Here is a 17,877-nt window from a genome sequence, read left to right on the forward strand (position 1 = left end):
GGGTGTGAGGATCGAGTTGTGAGCTGTGGGAAGAGAAGGAGAACGAAAAGGGAGGAGGAGGAGGAGGAGGAGGAAGAGGAGGAGGAGGAGGAGGAGGAGGAGGAGGAGGAGGAGAAAACAGGAGGCTGAAGAAATGGTGGGTATGGGGCTGGAGTTGGGAGGGCTGAGTAGATGAGTAGATTCCAGCCGGTTACCTAACCAGAAGTGTCTGTCTCCTCCCAGAAATAAAAGCATCATTTGGGTCACGCCAGAAATGCTCTCACATGGACTTCCTATGGAGGGAAGAAGAGGAAGAGAATAACAAAATATAAAATAACACAATGCTTTACCATGAAAGACATGACGATGATAACAGCCATCACCAATAACTTGCCCACCCAAAGTAACAACTTTGTAATACAGGCCGATGTTTACATGTGTGTATAATGGCGGTTGCTATTAAAAAAGAAGGGGAAGGCATATGAATAACGCGCGCACAACAGAGATGGAAAAGATTAAAGACGGGTACTGTACAACCACCCTTCTCTCATGTCCCCCGATAAGGCTTTGCAGTAAAACAAAAGAACTGCCCTACTAAGTCTCCCCTCGCTAGTGGTCTTTATGCACAGACAGACAGACAGACAGACAGACATAAAACTGCACATGCAAGCATTAGGAAGGCTCCTCTCTCTGTCTCTCTCTAATACGACTGGAATCGTGACTTCCTTCTCATTAAGGCTTTGCCTAAGGGTAAATGACATCACGGTCATCCAGGATAAATAGCCACCATATTTTTTACCTACATGGTACATGTATGGTGGTGCCATTTCATTTAAGTGCGAGTAAGGGGGTATATCTCTCCATTTTGTAAATAATACACGTATAAAAACGCCCAAATATGTCCCTTAACGCAACTTTATATGCATATATATATATATATATATATATGTGTGTGTGTGTGTGTGTGTGTGTGTGTGTGTGTGTGTGTGTGTGTGTGTGTGTGTGTGTGTGTGTGCATATTATATAGTATATAATCTTGGATCGTATCCGAGGAAATTCCTTTGGGGATGATTCTCTCCAAACTCATATTAGTTGAAGACTGAAGCCATCTCCCAACCGCCCCCTTCCCCTTGTCTAACTAACCCCCCTTGCCCAACCCCTTCCACTGAACCCCCCCCCCCCCCTCCCCCCCCCCCCACAGTCGGAATGTTGTACGCCAGTCCAGCCACGCCCCCTTCGGGATTCCCAGTGACACATGGAAGCCTTCCAGCCAGCATCCTACAAGGGTGCCAGATCCTACACCACACACGGAGGAACGATAACTCTGGGCCATTAACCGAGGGCCACCACTGGCCCTTCCGTGGCCCTAAGACATAAGCGTCTCACTGGAAGCAAAAAAAAAAAAGAAAGAAAAAATAGTGGGAATTGTCACTTTCATCTCCTGAGGGAGGTGCCACAGTGCCCTTCCTGTATACCACTACACCACACGATCCCGACCGAAAAGGCCTCTTAGCACTTGGGAGGAAGTAAAGCAATGTCCGCCGATTACTTTTTGTCACAACACCACCATCGACAGCACCGACTTCGTCAGGAGACTGGAAAGGTCCTCCTCCTCCTCCTCCGAAGTCGACGACGAACGAGTTCCCTTCCTCTTTCGACACCCACGGAACCAAGACTGAGAGATAGGAGGAGGTGGAGGTTGCTGCTGCTGTTGCTGCTACTGAAGCTCCTCCTCCTCCTCCTCCTCCTGCCGCGGCTGCTGCCACCACCACCACCAACCGCCCTACCTCCACTTCCAACACCATAACCAACTTCTCCACCATTATTCTCTCTCTCTCTCTCTCTCTCTCTCTCTCTCTCTCTCTCTCATCCACATAGCGCGCACTCTCACCACCACACCCTCTCCTTCTTTCCCATTTTCAATCTTCGTTTCTCTCTCTCTCTCTCTCCCCTCATTCAAGTTATGATTCGCCTCCTCTTCCTTTTTCCCTCAGCACCTAACCCATCAGGATGTCTATTTATTCAAAGCAAGACTTTCTATTTCCGAAAAACTCCTGTCAGTCGAGACTTTTTTTGCTATTTTCATTTTTTTTTTTTAGTAATTGTTCTGTCTATTTTATAGGCATATCAATTTCCACGAGATTCTTCCCGCCCCTGGTCAGTCAAGAGAGAATCTCTCTCTCTCTCTCTCTCTCTCTCTCTCTCTCTCTCTCTCTCTCTCTCTCTCTCTCTCTCCTTTTCCCCTTTAATAGTGTTGGTGTTCTGCCCATCCCTTTCCCAACAGCGCTGTCCTTTCCCTTTGTTTCTCCTACACAAAACACATGTGCTCACACACACAACACACACACACACACACACACACACACTGGAAGAGGTGCTTTGGTGTGTGTATGTGTGTATAAATACACTAGTCTATATGACCAAAAGTGCACTACAACACATACATATGCACTATGCATACATAAATACATCCCATCAGTTATTACCCATGGCTACCAACTATATATATATATATATATATATATATATATATATATATATATATATATATATATATATATATATATATATATATACTGACAGAAAAGAGACCAACAAGCATGCATGCATGGATCCCTTAACTCTCCCATATAGATAAGATTCCCTCAAAATTGAATTCCCTTCCACAATAAGGTCGGGGGGAACTGGCGCTCATTTCCAAACAGGTCGCCATACGCATTCTCCGAAAAAGGCTGTTTCACTTCCAAATATAGTTGCGTCCTCGCCCCTACACATAAATAATTTCCCCCTAAACACCGACGTGGAGTCGGAATGATTCGCTACACAGGAGGGCAAGCACCCGCCCCTGGCCACGAAATTGGATTAGGCACTGCTAACCAGGTCAATGAATGCTCACGTGAACGTGGAATCAAGTCTATTTTTACTTTATTGGGAAAATATCAAAAAGGATTATGTAGAAACATTGCTGAGAATAAAACGTACTTTTCTCTCTCTCTCTCTCTCTCTCTCTCTCTCTCTCTCTCTCTCTCTCTCTCTCTCTCTTTTAAATTTCAAAGCATGGTTATGAATGAAAATCATACTTGCAAAGTCTCTCTCTCTCTGCGTGTATATTATATATAATATATATATATATATATATATATATATATATAATAATATATATATATATATATATATATATATATATATATACGCACATTTCGATTCAGACAAATCACATTAAATATATATATATAATATATATATAGCGAATACCAACAGGAAAATAATAGTCAGAAATCCAAGCGCTTTCGTTTTACTAAGACGAAAGCGCTGGGATTTCTGACTATCATTTTCCTGTGGTATTCGCTTATTTAATGAAGTCGCGTGCATCTACTGTGATTTTTTAAGCATAATATATATATATATATATATATATATATATATTCACGTACCAACACAACCAATCACAGCGTAACATATATACATGTATACACATACCCAAGCTAATACATATTACATAAAGAACTTCTATTAAGGCAAAACCTTTTATTTCATATCATTAATAACCCAAAAGGATTTTCTTCTTTATCGAGGCTCTTCCCTTTGCAGCTGTTAGCTTCGGGAATTTGTTCGCTTCATGCCGACTCCTGCGTGACTCTCTCTCTCTCTCTCTCTCTCTCTCTCTCTCTCTCTCTCTCTCTCTCTCTCTCTCTCTTCCGTATTCATTCGTGTTTCCCGGTACTCCAATACGTCTACTTAACCTTATATGTGATCATTCTTCACTGTCCTTAAGACGTTGACGCTGCTGTTCACACTAATTCTAGTTCATAATTTCTATCATATTAGTTGAAGTATATTCCTCAACAAAAGTTAGATACTAAATTCGTAAAATTACTTCCAGTACCTGTTTTTTACAATTGCAATTTACTTATTTATTCAATCTTTATTTATTAATTTTTTTTTTTTACATATTTTGACACACCTTTATTCGACACAGCCCGCTGAACACATACAAATTGACCACAGCACAGGAAGCATTATAAAGCCAAGAGCGAGAAGGTGGGTTGCTTGCGTGTTTGTGTTTGTGTTTGGAGGGGGAAGGGGAGGGAGAGGAACATACAGGAACCGTCGCATAGCGTGACTGGAAGGATCCAGCCTTCAGAATCAGAGAGAATCACCAAACAAGCGGTTAATTCAATCCTTGCGGTGCTGTTTGTTGCAAGACCGAAGAATAAATGAATGTTGGATATTTGCAGTACAAAATATACAAAACAGACGAATGCCACGATATCTATAACGGCGACGTGAAAAGCAAAAGGACCCTCCATGATAAAAAGTCAATACTTCAACTCCGGTGACGTGGGTCAGATGGAGTATCTCGTCAAATAACGCAATCGTGAGCAATAGACATAACTTCATGGCGTCTTCCTTACTCGGAGCTCAGATCTTGCCGCTTCGAACTGATTCCAACCACATCTCTCGGTTTCTCAGGATATGCAGTCTCGTTCAGCCATTTCAAGAACAACAACACTTGACTAATGGGCTCTTGCCATCATTAGGGATGATAAAATATACATCAGGTCCGGACCTAAAAAGCCATCATCAGCCATCTCAGACTATAAGCTACATGCTTGGTTATCGTCCTTTTATCTACTTTATTACGGAGAGAGAGAGAGAGAGAGAGGCAATACTCGTGCATAGCTCAAGCGCACCTGTGCCGGACTCCGACAAGAACAGCTGAATTAAAGGCAAAATAAATGTGCTCGTTTGCACGCAAGCACACCGGGGGGAAAGCGTTTAAGGAAGGCAAAGGTTGAGGTGGGGGGAGTGGGGGGGGGGGGTGGGGGGGGGGGGGGGGGGGGGGGGGGGGGGGGGGAGGGTGAAAGAAAGAAGTGAGGAGGCAGGATACGAACAAGGAAGTGGTAAGGGGGAAAAACAACAAAACAAAAAATTGTGTAGGACAACCAAATGTTGAAGCAACGATGGTCGTGTTGTAACTTCCATTATTATTACGTCTTACTCCGTTCGGCACTTTACAGCTTTAGAAAAAGTGTAACTTAATACTCTTAGTCCTGACAGGTTTGCTATCCTTCAAATTGTTCCAAACCTTAAGCAATCTGATCGAATCTTACACCACCAAGACAATCTTTCACTACCAAGACAATCTTTCACTACCAAGACATTCTTTCACTACCAAGACAATCTTTCACCACCAAGGTAACAATCTTTCACCACAAGACAATCTTTCACTACCAAGACATCTTTCACCACCAAGACAATCTTTCACTACCAAGACAATCTTTCACCACCAAGACAATCTTTCACCACCAAGAAAATCTTTCACTACCAAGACAATCTTTCACTACCAAGACATTCTTTCACTACCAAGACAATCTTTCACCACCAAGACAATCTTTCACCACCAAGACAATCTTTCACTACCAAGACAATCTTTCACCACCAAGACAATCTTTCACTACCAAGACAATCTTTCACCACCAAGACAATCTTTCACTACCAAGACAATCTTTCACTACCAAAACAATCTTTCACCACCAAGACAATCTTTCACCACCAAGACAATCTTTCACCACCAAGACAATCTTTCACTACCAAGACAATCTTTCACTACCAAGACAATCTTTCACCACCAAGACAATCTTTCACTACCAAGACAATCTTTCACCACCAAGACAATCAATTCACTACCAAGACAATCTTTGTTCACTACCAAGACAATCTTTCACCACCAAGACAATCTTTCACCACCAAGACAATCTTTCACTACCAAGACACGGGCACCGCCATATGGGAGTTCAAACTTGAGTGAAAGACGAAAGAAAGTCATTTCATAAATTCATCTGATGAGGCATAATAAGGATAAAAACAACCTTACACACTTAATTCTGGCAAAAATAAACAAATAAGCAATAACTTTGCATCCATCTCCCTCTATAACCTATTAAAAGTGGGCCTATTACGAACCTAGCACTTAAGAGGTCAGCACTACAATTTATCATCATCATTATTATTATTATTATTATTATTATTATTATTATTATTATTATCATCATCATATTCTGAAGCTGATCCCTACACGTTTGAAACAAGCCCACCACAGGGGCCGTTCAAGCTTCCAAAAAATATTGTGTTCACTGGAAATAAGTAGCAGAAGGTAACGGAAAACACATAGATCAGTTATTAGAAAAACAGATAAATGAACAAATAAATAAATAAATGTAAGTCAATTCTCAAAGTACAACAAGAATCATATTACATCTTCGCTTGAACTTCTCTAGGTCCAGTTGCACGACACCTAAGTGACTACAGTAAGAAGAAGAAGAAGAAGAAGAAGAAGATGCTGCAAGAGCAACAGCAACAAGGAGATGTCCAGGTACAAAGGCGAGGGCTCAAGCAGAGCACTTGCAACATCACGACACTTTGCACCCTCAGCAGTAAAGTGCCTGCGACATATCCTACCCGTCAGTTCACTCCATCCGCTGATGCACTCTTTCTTATGCACGTAATTTATGTAAGTGTATCTACGTATATACACACAAAGAGAGAGAGAGAGAGAGAAGGTTGAGAGAGATGAGACGGAGAGATAGAGAGAGTTGAGAGAGGGATGAGAGGAGATAGAGAGAGTAGTATATCCGATTATGCACGCTGTCTCATCCTGCAATTGCTAGCATTCAACGGGTGCGAATCTATGCATACATAATTTATATAAGTGTATCCATACATGCTCTGAGAGAGAGAGAGAGAGAGACCTTACCTTACAGACCTTACATCTTGTTCGGGTTGCCCCAGGTCCCTCAGTGTGAGGCACCTCTAATGTCTACCAGAGAGTTGCTAGTACATCTTCCGGTATATTTTGCATCTTCCAATCTTGGATGGTCTGGGATGCAGTTTAGATATTTGTCGAGCTTATTCTTAAACACATCTACGCTCACTCCTGATATATTCCTCAGATGAGCTGGCAACGCATTGAATAGACGCTGCATTATCGATGCTGGTGCGTAGTGGATTTAATGTCCTGTGTGCTTTCCTTATTTTTCCTGGTATAGTTTTGGGCACTATTAATCTACCTCTGCTTGCGCTTCTGATATTTTTAGTTCCATGATATTTTCTGCTATTCTTCTATCTGTTTCCATGCCTGAATTATCATGTAGCGTTCTCTTCTTTCCTTTCTAGACTATATAATTTTAAGAATTGTAGTCTTTCCCAGTAGTCTAGGTCCTTAACTTCTTCTATTCTAGCTGTAAAGGACCTTTGTACACTCTCTATTTGTGCAATATCCTTTTGATAGTGTGGGTACCATATCATATTGCAATATTCAAGTGGACTACGAACATATGTTTTTATAAAGCATAATCATGTGTTCAGCTTTTTCTTGTTTTGAAAGTGCCGTAACAACATTCCCATTTTTGCTTTTACATTTTGCCAACAGAGTTGCTATTTGATCATTGCATAACATGTTCCTATTCATCATCACACCAAGGTCTTTAACTGCTTCCTTATTTGTGATGGTCTCATTATTAGTCCTTATATCATATAGCTTTCTTTCTCTGTCTCCATAATTTATTGATTCAAATTTATCAGAGTTAAATACCATCCTATTTACCTCTGGCCCAATCATATACTTTTGTTAAGGTCTCTTTTGTAGAGCGTTCCTATCTTCGTCACAAGTAATTTCTCTACTTATTCTTGTGTCATCTGCGAAACTACTCACTACCGAATCCTTCACATTATTGTCTATGTCTTCAATCATAATAACAAACAGTATTGCAGCTAACACCGTACCTTGCGGCACACCGGATATTACCTTGACTTCATCCGATTTCTCATCGTTGCAATAACTATCTGTTTTCTGTTGTGTAAAAATTCTTTTAACCATCTTCCTACTTATCCACGATATTGTGTTTTCTAATTTTCTTCGCTAATATATTATGGTCTACTTTATCAAAAGCTTTTTGCAAAGTCTAAATAAACCACATCTGTTTCATTTCCGCTTTTCATATTTTTGAATATGTTCTCACGGTGGACTAACAGTTGGGTTTGTGTACTTTTTCCGGGGTACGAACCATGTTGTCCTTTATTAACCAAATTATTTTTTATTAAATGTTTCATAATATTTTTCTTCATTACCCTTTCATTACACTTTCATAATATGTGATGTTAGACTTCACAGGCCTATAATACTTGCCTCTAGTCTTGATCCACTTTTGAAAGTAGGGGTAATATATGCTAATTTGTGCTCATCATAAATCTTGCCTGTATCTACACTTTGTCTTAATAATATTGCAAGTGGCTTGCGATAGAATGAACTACTTTCTTTAACAAAATAGCAGGAATTCCATCAGGCCCTGCAGCAGCTCCATTTTTAATTTCATTAATAGCCTGCACAATATCAGCTTCATTAATATCTATGTCAGCTAAAATATTCACTATTTTCATCCCTTACTTCTATATCATTATCTTCATTATCTATTTCTAGGGGTGAATTCTCTCTTATATCGTTCTGCCAGTATGTTGCAAATTTCCTTTTTTCATTCGTTAATCTCCCTTCAATTCTCAGAGGGCCTATTTCTATTCTTCTTTTATTCATCTTCTTCGCATATGCGTATAATAGAGAGAGAGAGAGTGAGAGAGGGGGGGACGCGAGAGAGAGAGAGAGAGAGAGAGAGAGGGGGAGAGAGGGCGGTATTACTCTGCGTTATGTCATTAAACTCAATCTTCCAAAAAACTTTCATTTTATCAATATAATTCTTTGGTGTGGACGCCTGTCAGACTCTCTCTCTCTCTCTCTCTCTCTCTGATGAAGATGCATTCGTTATTCAGACTGACAAGACCCCGGAAGCATCACATCCAGCCGTCATGCAAAATGTCCTCGTGGGGTTCTGTTTATTTATGACAACAAAACTGATATTCCTCGCCACACTCGTATTTTATACATTAGGTGAGGGATTTATAAGGAATGTTTCGCTGACTGTAATGTAATGGCATCAAATGTAATTATGGGGGAGACTAGACAAAAGTGAGATATAATATATATATATATATATATATATATATATAATATATATATATATATATATATATAAATAGTATGTGTGTGTGTGTGTGTGTGTGTGTGAAGAATTGCCATACATGTAGAAAGCTCTAGGAAGGGACACAATCTTACTGACTGATAGATTATGTACATTAAAATTGGCACATATGTATGTGTATTTATAAATATGCATCCATACATACGTCTATGTGTGCGTGTAAAACCTTACTTAATCTACATACAATCACAAGGTGCCATCCGTCATAATCATGGCAGGCAACGCAAAACTCGCCGACTGTGGGATTTCCCACGTACCGCCGACACCTTCTAATAAAGACCATGGAAATAATCCTCGCAGTCATTCCAGGAACCGCTGGAATCAGCGCAGTTCGGGGAGTGTCAGCAGGTGTTCCTTGCAATTTAAGCATATCAATGGTTCACATTATGGCTTCTGTCAAAAGACCCGATATAATGGAATACAGGAATACAAGAGTTCGTTGAGGGTCGAGACGGACATTGACAGTAGCGAGGGGTTTCAGGGTGTAACGAAAGAAAAACCTCCTACATCATATGAACGGAGGTACAGTAATATGAATGAAACGGTTTGCAGCTAGGGGTCTAAGGGGCACTGCCAGGAACCTTAAGTATTGCCTACAGTGCACCGCGTGAGGTGCACAGTCAGGGTCTAAGGGACGCTGGCAGGAACCTCAAGTTTATTCGAAGGTTAACAATAACGCGTCACTGAAGGAGAGAGAGAGAGAGAGAGAATTGCTGTATGGGAATGGCTGCATTAAGAAACTCTCCAGATGAATAGTTAAACAGTCAACGGAATAAAAATAACTGACTGAATAAAACTAAAAGAGCCAAAAATGGGCAAATAACTGAAATTCTTTCCAAAATAACGTCATGAAATAATAATAATAATCTTGATGGGTCGAATTTTCATTGGTCAGTTTTCGCGTAAACTGTCCAATGAAAAATTGACCCACAACGACATCAATATAATAACCTTCTTGGAACAATTAATAATAATAATGAGCAACTGCAAACAGAGATCAAAATGCTCGAAATAGATAAGAATAGAAAAGCGCTCAGAGTTCACTTAGGGTATCAGCGATGAAAATAAAACAAAACAGCAGCAGAAGGAGCAGGCACTCCATACAATGGTGGCGAGTGTTTGACTGCGTTCTCGCACACAATTATGAACCATGTTCGTCAACTTCATGAATTTATATATATAGGGTTGGCAGCCAGTTATACTTGGCGAGACACCGCCCACACAATGCCAGCCATAGTTAATCAACAGCGACAGCGACCCCCCCCCCCCCCACCCAGCGAAAACTGAATGTACGTAGGTTAAGATAACCAATTCTGGGAGAATATCGAACCCGTATCGATAGGTTGTATATACCAGGCAGGCTGTGAGAGAGAGAGAGAGAGAGAGAGGAGAGATTGAGAGAGAGGAGAGAGAGAGAGGAGAGAGAGAATTTAAGGCAATGACCAATGTCTGGGGACAGATGAAGTCATTCAGCGCAGAAACGTAAACTGAGAGGAAATAAGGTTTGAAAGAAAAACCTGAAATCAGCTGCACTATGAATCAATTGCGTTGGATAAAAATAAAGATGAAAAAAAGAGAATATGAACGGAGTCACAGTAAAAGAAATGAAAAGTTACAGCTGGGCCGACGGGATGCTACAAAGAACCATAATTATGCCTACAGTGCTCCGCGTGAGGTGCACTGACGGCCCTTAAAATACTAGGATTCATAAATCCTACTTGATATTATATAATAAGAAATAAGATCCTTTCAAAATACGCCTCATGGAAACCCTTTTCCACCGACCATTCCATATCCATTTCTATCGTCAATTTTTACATTCATTCAATGAGCTTTTTACCCTCACAAACTCTCACTTCTCACCCATCGGGGCACATTTCAGTAACTTCTTACCCTGATCACTTTTTTCCTCAACTTACGGTTTCATGAAAACGATAAAATCAAACCTATTATCATTATCCCACAATAAACTGTAGATCCCGTTGCTAAGTAACCAATTGGTTCTTATTCACGTAAAAAAAAAAAAAAAAAGTCTAAACCTTCGGGCCAGCCCTAGATCTGTTAATCAGCTCAGTGGTCTGGTTAAACTAGGATATACTTAACTCTCTCTCTCTCTCTCTCTCTCTCTCTCTCTCTCTCTCTCTCTCTCTCTCTCTCTCTCTCTCTATTGCTAATGAAACGGATTATGAAAGCTGCCACAGCAGGGTAGATGGTTGGCTTATATTGAACTGGCCTTAAGTCAGTCTAGGCTTCATGGCAAGGTGTGTAGTATGGAGCTGAAGGACTGGCGTGAATCTACGGGCTCTGCCTACCTACAGGGACAGGAACACTGGCCATAAAGTACAATCATTCTTCACATCTTCAATTACTATATTCAGGTAACTAATTATTTTCAATTTATTTCCTACACGATTTATACTTCAGTCACTAATCTTAAACTTAAAAAACCTTGTCTAAATAACGGTCTGGCTCCATTGACAAAATGCCGAGATTGTAGTAGTATACCTCAAGTATTTCCTTCCCAGATTGTAGTACACCTCAAGTATTTCCTTCCTGTCTCCAAAGAACGAACAAAATACAAAAAATGTTAGAACAGAGAGACAGGCGACCGACTACAGTCAAGTAAGTCTAATCATGGCCTGAGAACTTAAAATAAAAGCCTTGTTTCGTATTGACTCCAACAAGTTCCCCGCCAAGGACTTCCTAACTCTTTGTGTTTATTAAACAATGCCTCCTTGGGACGTCTCCCCCACCCAAGCTTTGGAAGACTGAATGGAAGTTCGGACAATATGAACGGAGAGAACTAAAGCAGCCACTCGAACCGAGCGGGAAACGACGCTGACTTCACAAGATATTGCAAGAGACTAATTTAAAGGCATTTCCTCCCCCCCGACCCCCACACATACACACCATTTCTCCAAGTGTAAAAGAGAGAGAGAGAGAGAGAAGAGAGAGAGAGAGAGAGAGAGAGAGAGAAACTTATTCTTAACCATGGTTAAGACGAATACCAACTACAATCATTTGTCGAGTTCAACACGCTATATAGAAAAAAAGAAAACTTTCAATGGCAGGATAAATTTGTCAATAATGCAAAAATCCTTAGAAACACTTGCACTGATATAGTGTCTAAAATGCAACCTACTTACCTATAAGACTACGCCTATATATTTTGCTTTTCATTAAGAGACTCCTGGAATTCAATGAAACAAAAGTTGAACAGAAACTTACTTACTTCAAATAAATGAAAGAACTAACAAACAAAAGACTCACTTCCCCCGCCATCTTTCGCCCCAAAGGGACCCCAAAAAGAAAGGATAAAACACAAACAAATGATCGATTGCCTGATTATGAGTTGACAGTCTTTTCAATGGTCGTCGATGACACATTATACAAGGTATAGATTACCTATTCATCTGGAAGGGGAAATAAGAGGAATAATAGAACAATGATCACATATTGAATACCGAAGAGTACTCACGCAACAAACAGGACATAAAAGCCAATAAAATGTACGAGTGACTCATTGGAAGGAAACTAATATACAGATCTCAATTACTGCTACATTTTACGATAATGAAAATATGATGAATCGTAAGAAGTAAAAGCAAAATAACCAATACTGAAGAATTTAGGTTTCCAAAACAGTTAAGTAGCTAATTCGTTGTTCTCTTTGAGACTTGTTGGGATGGAAAACGAACTTCTGAACGACGCTCAGGTTGAAGACGAATCGGAGAGGAAAATGAAGAGTTCGACCGAAAGAAGATAACATAGAAAAAGACCAGTCAATTTTCCATTGTTATTTGTCGACAAGGGCGTAAAACTGTAGTCGACAACATACATATTTTAGTGGCCTGGTAATTCACTGCTGTAAAACTTTTCTTAACAGCAACAAAATTATGTTATCAGCGAAAACTTGGACAGTATTAAAATGATGTAGAGCTAAGAATTAGACTTAAGAGTTCGTCGCATCTCTCTAAATAAAATTAGAGATGCGGAATATGAGTTTAAACTACAAAAAGCGAATACAAATTAATATATATATATATATATATATATATATTATATATATTATATATTAATATATATATATATATATATATATATATATATGGATATATTATACGAGATGAGAGACGAGAGAGAGAGAACAGAGGGAGAGAATGGAGGATGGAGGAGAAGGGGAGGAGGAGAGGGAAAAGGAACTTATCATTCTTCAACGCTAGTTTGGTCAAGTGTGGGAGACCATCGAGCGATGCTCAGAAAGATACTGAACCATATTAAAGGGAATCTCCGTAATCCTGTGTCTCCTCATAGTCCTTCCATCGATTTACCTGGAGTGGGATCCTAAAAACCGCACCATTTACCTGCCTCTCTTTAAGGCCCCACTGCTCTATTTAATGAACTAGCAAACGAGACACTACATGCGCACTATCCATTCAGTTTGTTCGGCAACGATCGCCTGCATGACTGATTTAATTCTGAAATACAATGACATAACAATTACTGTCAATGCTGTCTGCAATACAGTAGTATTTCTTAAAATAACTTCTTTATTCGTACCAGGTACAAAAACTCATTCTATTTTTTTTAAAAACATTCAATACGAACAAAATTAAAGACAAAAAATGATTCCACTAGGGAAAGAGAATATTTACCATCCTCATCCCAGGCACAGCGACCACACGTCCTCCCAAGTTCCCAAGATCACGACTCTTGCCTAATGCCATATTCAAAGGAAGCTAGCAGCCAATGAAAAAGGACTACTACCATTGGATCAGCCATTACAAATTCACAATAAAGGACTATCACTTCTTACACTGAGCAACTGACTAATCTCTTTTCCATTAGAGCGGCTATGTATGCCACAAGATCTGCCAGGATCTTCTGCTTTGTTTATGAGTATGGTTTTATATACCAAAGGAACCACTTTCTACTCTGATCATGGACTGTTTCCAAAGTATCTGCCCTTCCAATGTCTATCAAGCCTGAGTTAGCTGGTATTCGACAATAGCTGGCTTCTGTACCACGAAAATTTAATTTAAAAAAAACTTGGAAAATCTACAGCACAATCAGATGTTTTGTATAAAATTTTCCTAAAGACTGTTGCTGTAAACTGTGAACTCTGGGAATCTTACAAATTATGAATATTTTCTCGTAACAAGATACAACTCCTCTTAAATAAATAAAAAGACAATAATTCGTTCGTCTAAAACACGGAAGACATATCGTACAAAAAAAAAATATATATATATAGTTTATTCTTTTTTTCGATACTGACATGCTTCCCCCCAAAAAGGGACCTTATTCAACATCATTACCAATATCACTTTTAACCTTCCTCAGCTCCATCATCATCATCATCTGGTTTTCTGAAAGAGCCTAATAAATATATCATTCCTTTCAGATACAAATGTTTTACAGAGCGGTCCACGTCTTTTATCCAATTTATCTGAATTTTTCAACGAGTTCAGTTAATAACCATAAACTTTTCCCGCTCTTTGGATCCTCAGAATACTTTGGTAAGACTTTTGAAAGAAAATGAAATTTGACTCCAACTTCCAACACGGTCGAGAATTTCTTACTAGTTGGATACCTGGACTTTTACACGCTTTCTTTCTACGCACAATTCTCTTTTCATTTGCTACATAATAAATAACAAAATAGCTTACTTTTTAGACATTTATATTCCGTCTCTCTTTTCATACACTTCATAAAAATAAATGAAAATATAGGCTTAGTTTTTAGATATTTATATTATACATACAAATAAATACAGAAAAAGATAGGTTTACATTTCAGATATTCATATTTTACTTAGAATTGAATAAAGAAATAGACTGGCCTAATTTTCAGGTATATTCCATCTCATCCACAAAATAAATTGTCATGTATAACGATCATGACACACAAATAGTTAGCAACAAATGAGTAACGAAAGCTAAAACAACCTATCACCCAGCAAACGTTGATCAGGAACAACCTGGTAAAAAATATCAAAAAATGAAAAGGTAAGTAGATACAGTCGAGAGAGAGAGAGAGAGAGAGAGAGAGAGAGAGAGAGAGAGAGAGAGAGAGAGAGAGAGAGAGAGAATTCACATAAACCGCAAACAACTAAGTCAACAGAACGACTCTTTCTTCTGGGAAACTTACTTCCAGAAACTTTCTTCCGGGATATTTTCTTTAGAAAAACTTTCTTCCAGTAAACTTTCTTCCCAGAAACCTTCTTCCGGGATAATTTTCTTTAGAAAAACTTTCTTCCAGTAAACTTTCTTCCCAGAAACCTTCTTCCAGGATAATTTTCTTCGATGAAACTTTCATCCACAAACCTTTCTTCCAGTGAACTTTCTTCAGACACTTTCTTCCGTGAAACTTTGTTCCGAGACAGTTTCTTTAGAAAAACTTTCTTCCAGAAATATTTTTCCGAGAATTTTTTTTCTGGAAAACTTACTTCTGGGAACTTTCCTCCAGGAACTTTCCTTCAAGGAAACTTTCTTTCAAGAAACTTTCTTCAGAGAAATGTTATTCTGAGAAACTTGCTTTCGGGAAACTTAATTCCCCGAAATTTTCTTCTGGGAAACTCCTCCGGGAAGCTCTCTCTCGAACATTTTCTTCTGGGAAATTCTTCCCGGAAACTTTGAAACTTCTTCCAGGAAATTTTCTTTCGATTAAATTTTCCAGGAAATTTTCTTTCGTGAAACTTTCTTCCGTGAAACTTTCTTCCAGGAAATTTTCTTTCGTGAAACTTTCTTCCAGTAAATTTCTTTCGTGAAACTTTCTTCCAGGAAATTTTTTCGTGAAACTTTATTCCCGGAAATTTTCTTTTGTGAAACTTTATTCCCAGAAATTTTCTTCTGGGAAACCCTTCTGGGAAACTTTCTTTTGGGAAACTTTCTTCAAGGAAATTTATTTCCAGGAAATCTGGGAAATTTTCTTTCGGGACACTTAATTCCCAGAAATTTTCTTCTGAGAAACTTTCTTCTGAGAAACTTTCTTCCGGGAAACTTTCTTCTGAGAAACTCTTCTTTCCCAAAAGTTTTTTTCAGAGAAACTTTCTTCTGGGGAAACTTCTGGGAACTTTTCTTCCGGGAAACTTTCTTCCAAGTTATCTTCTTCCGGAACACTTTCTTCCCTGAGGAAGGGAAAAAGTTCCTCTACTGTCATAATCCCTGAAGGGGGCGGGGGGATGGAAGGGGATGAGGGGAAGGAGAGCGTTGAGGAAGCCAGCAGAGGAGTGACAGGGAGAGGATCTGAGGAGAGAGACGGGTCGATGTTTACAGTCCTCCAGACATTCCTGTTCTAGGTATCCAATACGACCGTGAGAATGGCAAGGCTCCGCCTGGAATGGCCAGGGGATATGCCGGGATATAAAGACGGCTTTACATCCAGCCATGAGGCTGGAAAGGGCTCTCTAAAATCCTCTGGAAGAATGACCTTTTTTCTTTATTTTTAATAAGCTAACTCTAATATACGTTTCAAAGTATCAATTGCCAAGATAGAGACATTAACAGCAGTGAATGTTCAATAATAATAATAATAATAATAATAATAATAATAATAATAATAATAATAACTTCGTCATCATCAAACCTCAAACAATCAAAATTCAGTCACGAACCGTCACACCGATTGCAAGCAACCGCTCTCTTCCTCTCTCTCTCTCTCTCTCTCTCTCTCTCTCTCTCTCTCTCTCTCATCTCTCTCTCTCTCTCCACAATCCTGCCCTTCTCTCTCTCTCTATATATATATATATATATATATATATATATATATATATATATATTATATATATATATATACCTGCGTAACATGTATCTCAATCCTTTTACTTTTTGTAACTCTGTAGATGACCGCCAAACTGTGTGTGTGTGTGTGTGTGTGTGTGTGTGTGTGTGTGTGTGTGTGTGTGTGGTGTGTGGTGTGTGTGTGTGAAATGTCGAAACGCAAAATTGATTTATGTGCTATTAAAACTGGCGTTATTGATCGAAAAGTTTGAGGAAAAAACTAATACATCAGGGAACCTTTCAATGTCCTTAGGAAATATGACATATCAGTTACATGCTGATAAGAAGATGGTGTCAGAAGAATGTAGAAGACTACTAAACATATTACATCGTAGAAACAGCTACTGTTCTTAATAATAATAATAATAATAATAATAATAATAATAATAATAATAATAATAATAATAATAATAATAATCCTGTCCTAAACTGAGGCACATTTCAAAGAAAATTTTAATTAAAAATCCAATCCTTTACCGAAACCAATTACAAGCGACGTATCACAAAATACATGAACCCACCGGCCAAAAAACATTTTATTATCCACAGGATCAACTTTCCTTTGAACATCTCTTAATTAAAGAACTTGGAATTACCAAAGCAAATTATTAATCCACATTACGAGAGAGAGAGAGAGAGAGAATTATTACCCCACCAAAAAAAGTTGAAGGGAGTTATATAACCTGAGAAAACCTAACAGCCTGAACAAATGATCCTCACTAACGAATTAAAATAGAAAAAATTACAAATCAAAATTGATCATTAAGGAAGATTTATTCTTCCTATTTACTAAGAAAAAGTTTATGTAAATATTACTGACATTAGGATTTCAAACCTTTTAGGAAGTTTTATTTTATTTTATTTATTCATTTATTTATTTTTGTCAGAATTCCGCATTCACCGAATTCAAAACCGGAGAGAGAGAGAGAGAGAGAGAGAGAGAGAGAGAGAGAGATATTTACAAGGATTAGGATATCTCAAAGACTTGTTAGTCCATCCGAGGAGACATCGTGTTCTCACTTATT

The 17,877-nt window shown here is 38.8% G+C and overlaps 1 protein-coding gene across 7 annotated transcripts in view; it reads right to left on the minus strand.

The window, feature by feature from the left end:
• The window catches only part of LOC135222074 (SH2/SH3 adapter protein dreadlocks-like), a 146,963-nt gene that overhangs the window by 58,253 nt on the left and 70,833 nt on the right, over positions 1-17,877 (minus strand). Inside the window, exon 1 of one of the 7 annotated variants that reach the window (XM_064260241.1) lies at positions 1,563-1,704. The exons of 4 other annotated variants lie outside the window; for them this stretch is intronic. The gene's annotated coding sequence lies outside the window, so the exon portion shown is untranslated. Of the gene's footprint in view, positions 1-1,528; positions 1,705-17,877 lie in introns of those variants that run through there. 2 more of the 7 variants (XM_064260240.1, XM_064260242.1) reach the window with 2 other exon arrangements.

The sequence above is a fragment of the Macrobrachium nipponense genome, chromosome 3 (assembly GCF_015104395.2).
Source record: "Macrobrachium nipponense isolate FS-2020 chromosome 3, ASM1510439v2, whole genome shotgun sequence".
Taxonomy (NCBI): domain Eukaryota; kingdom Metazoa; phylum Arthropoda; class Malacostraca; order Decapoda; family Palaemonidae; genus Macrobrachium; species Macrobrachium nipponense.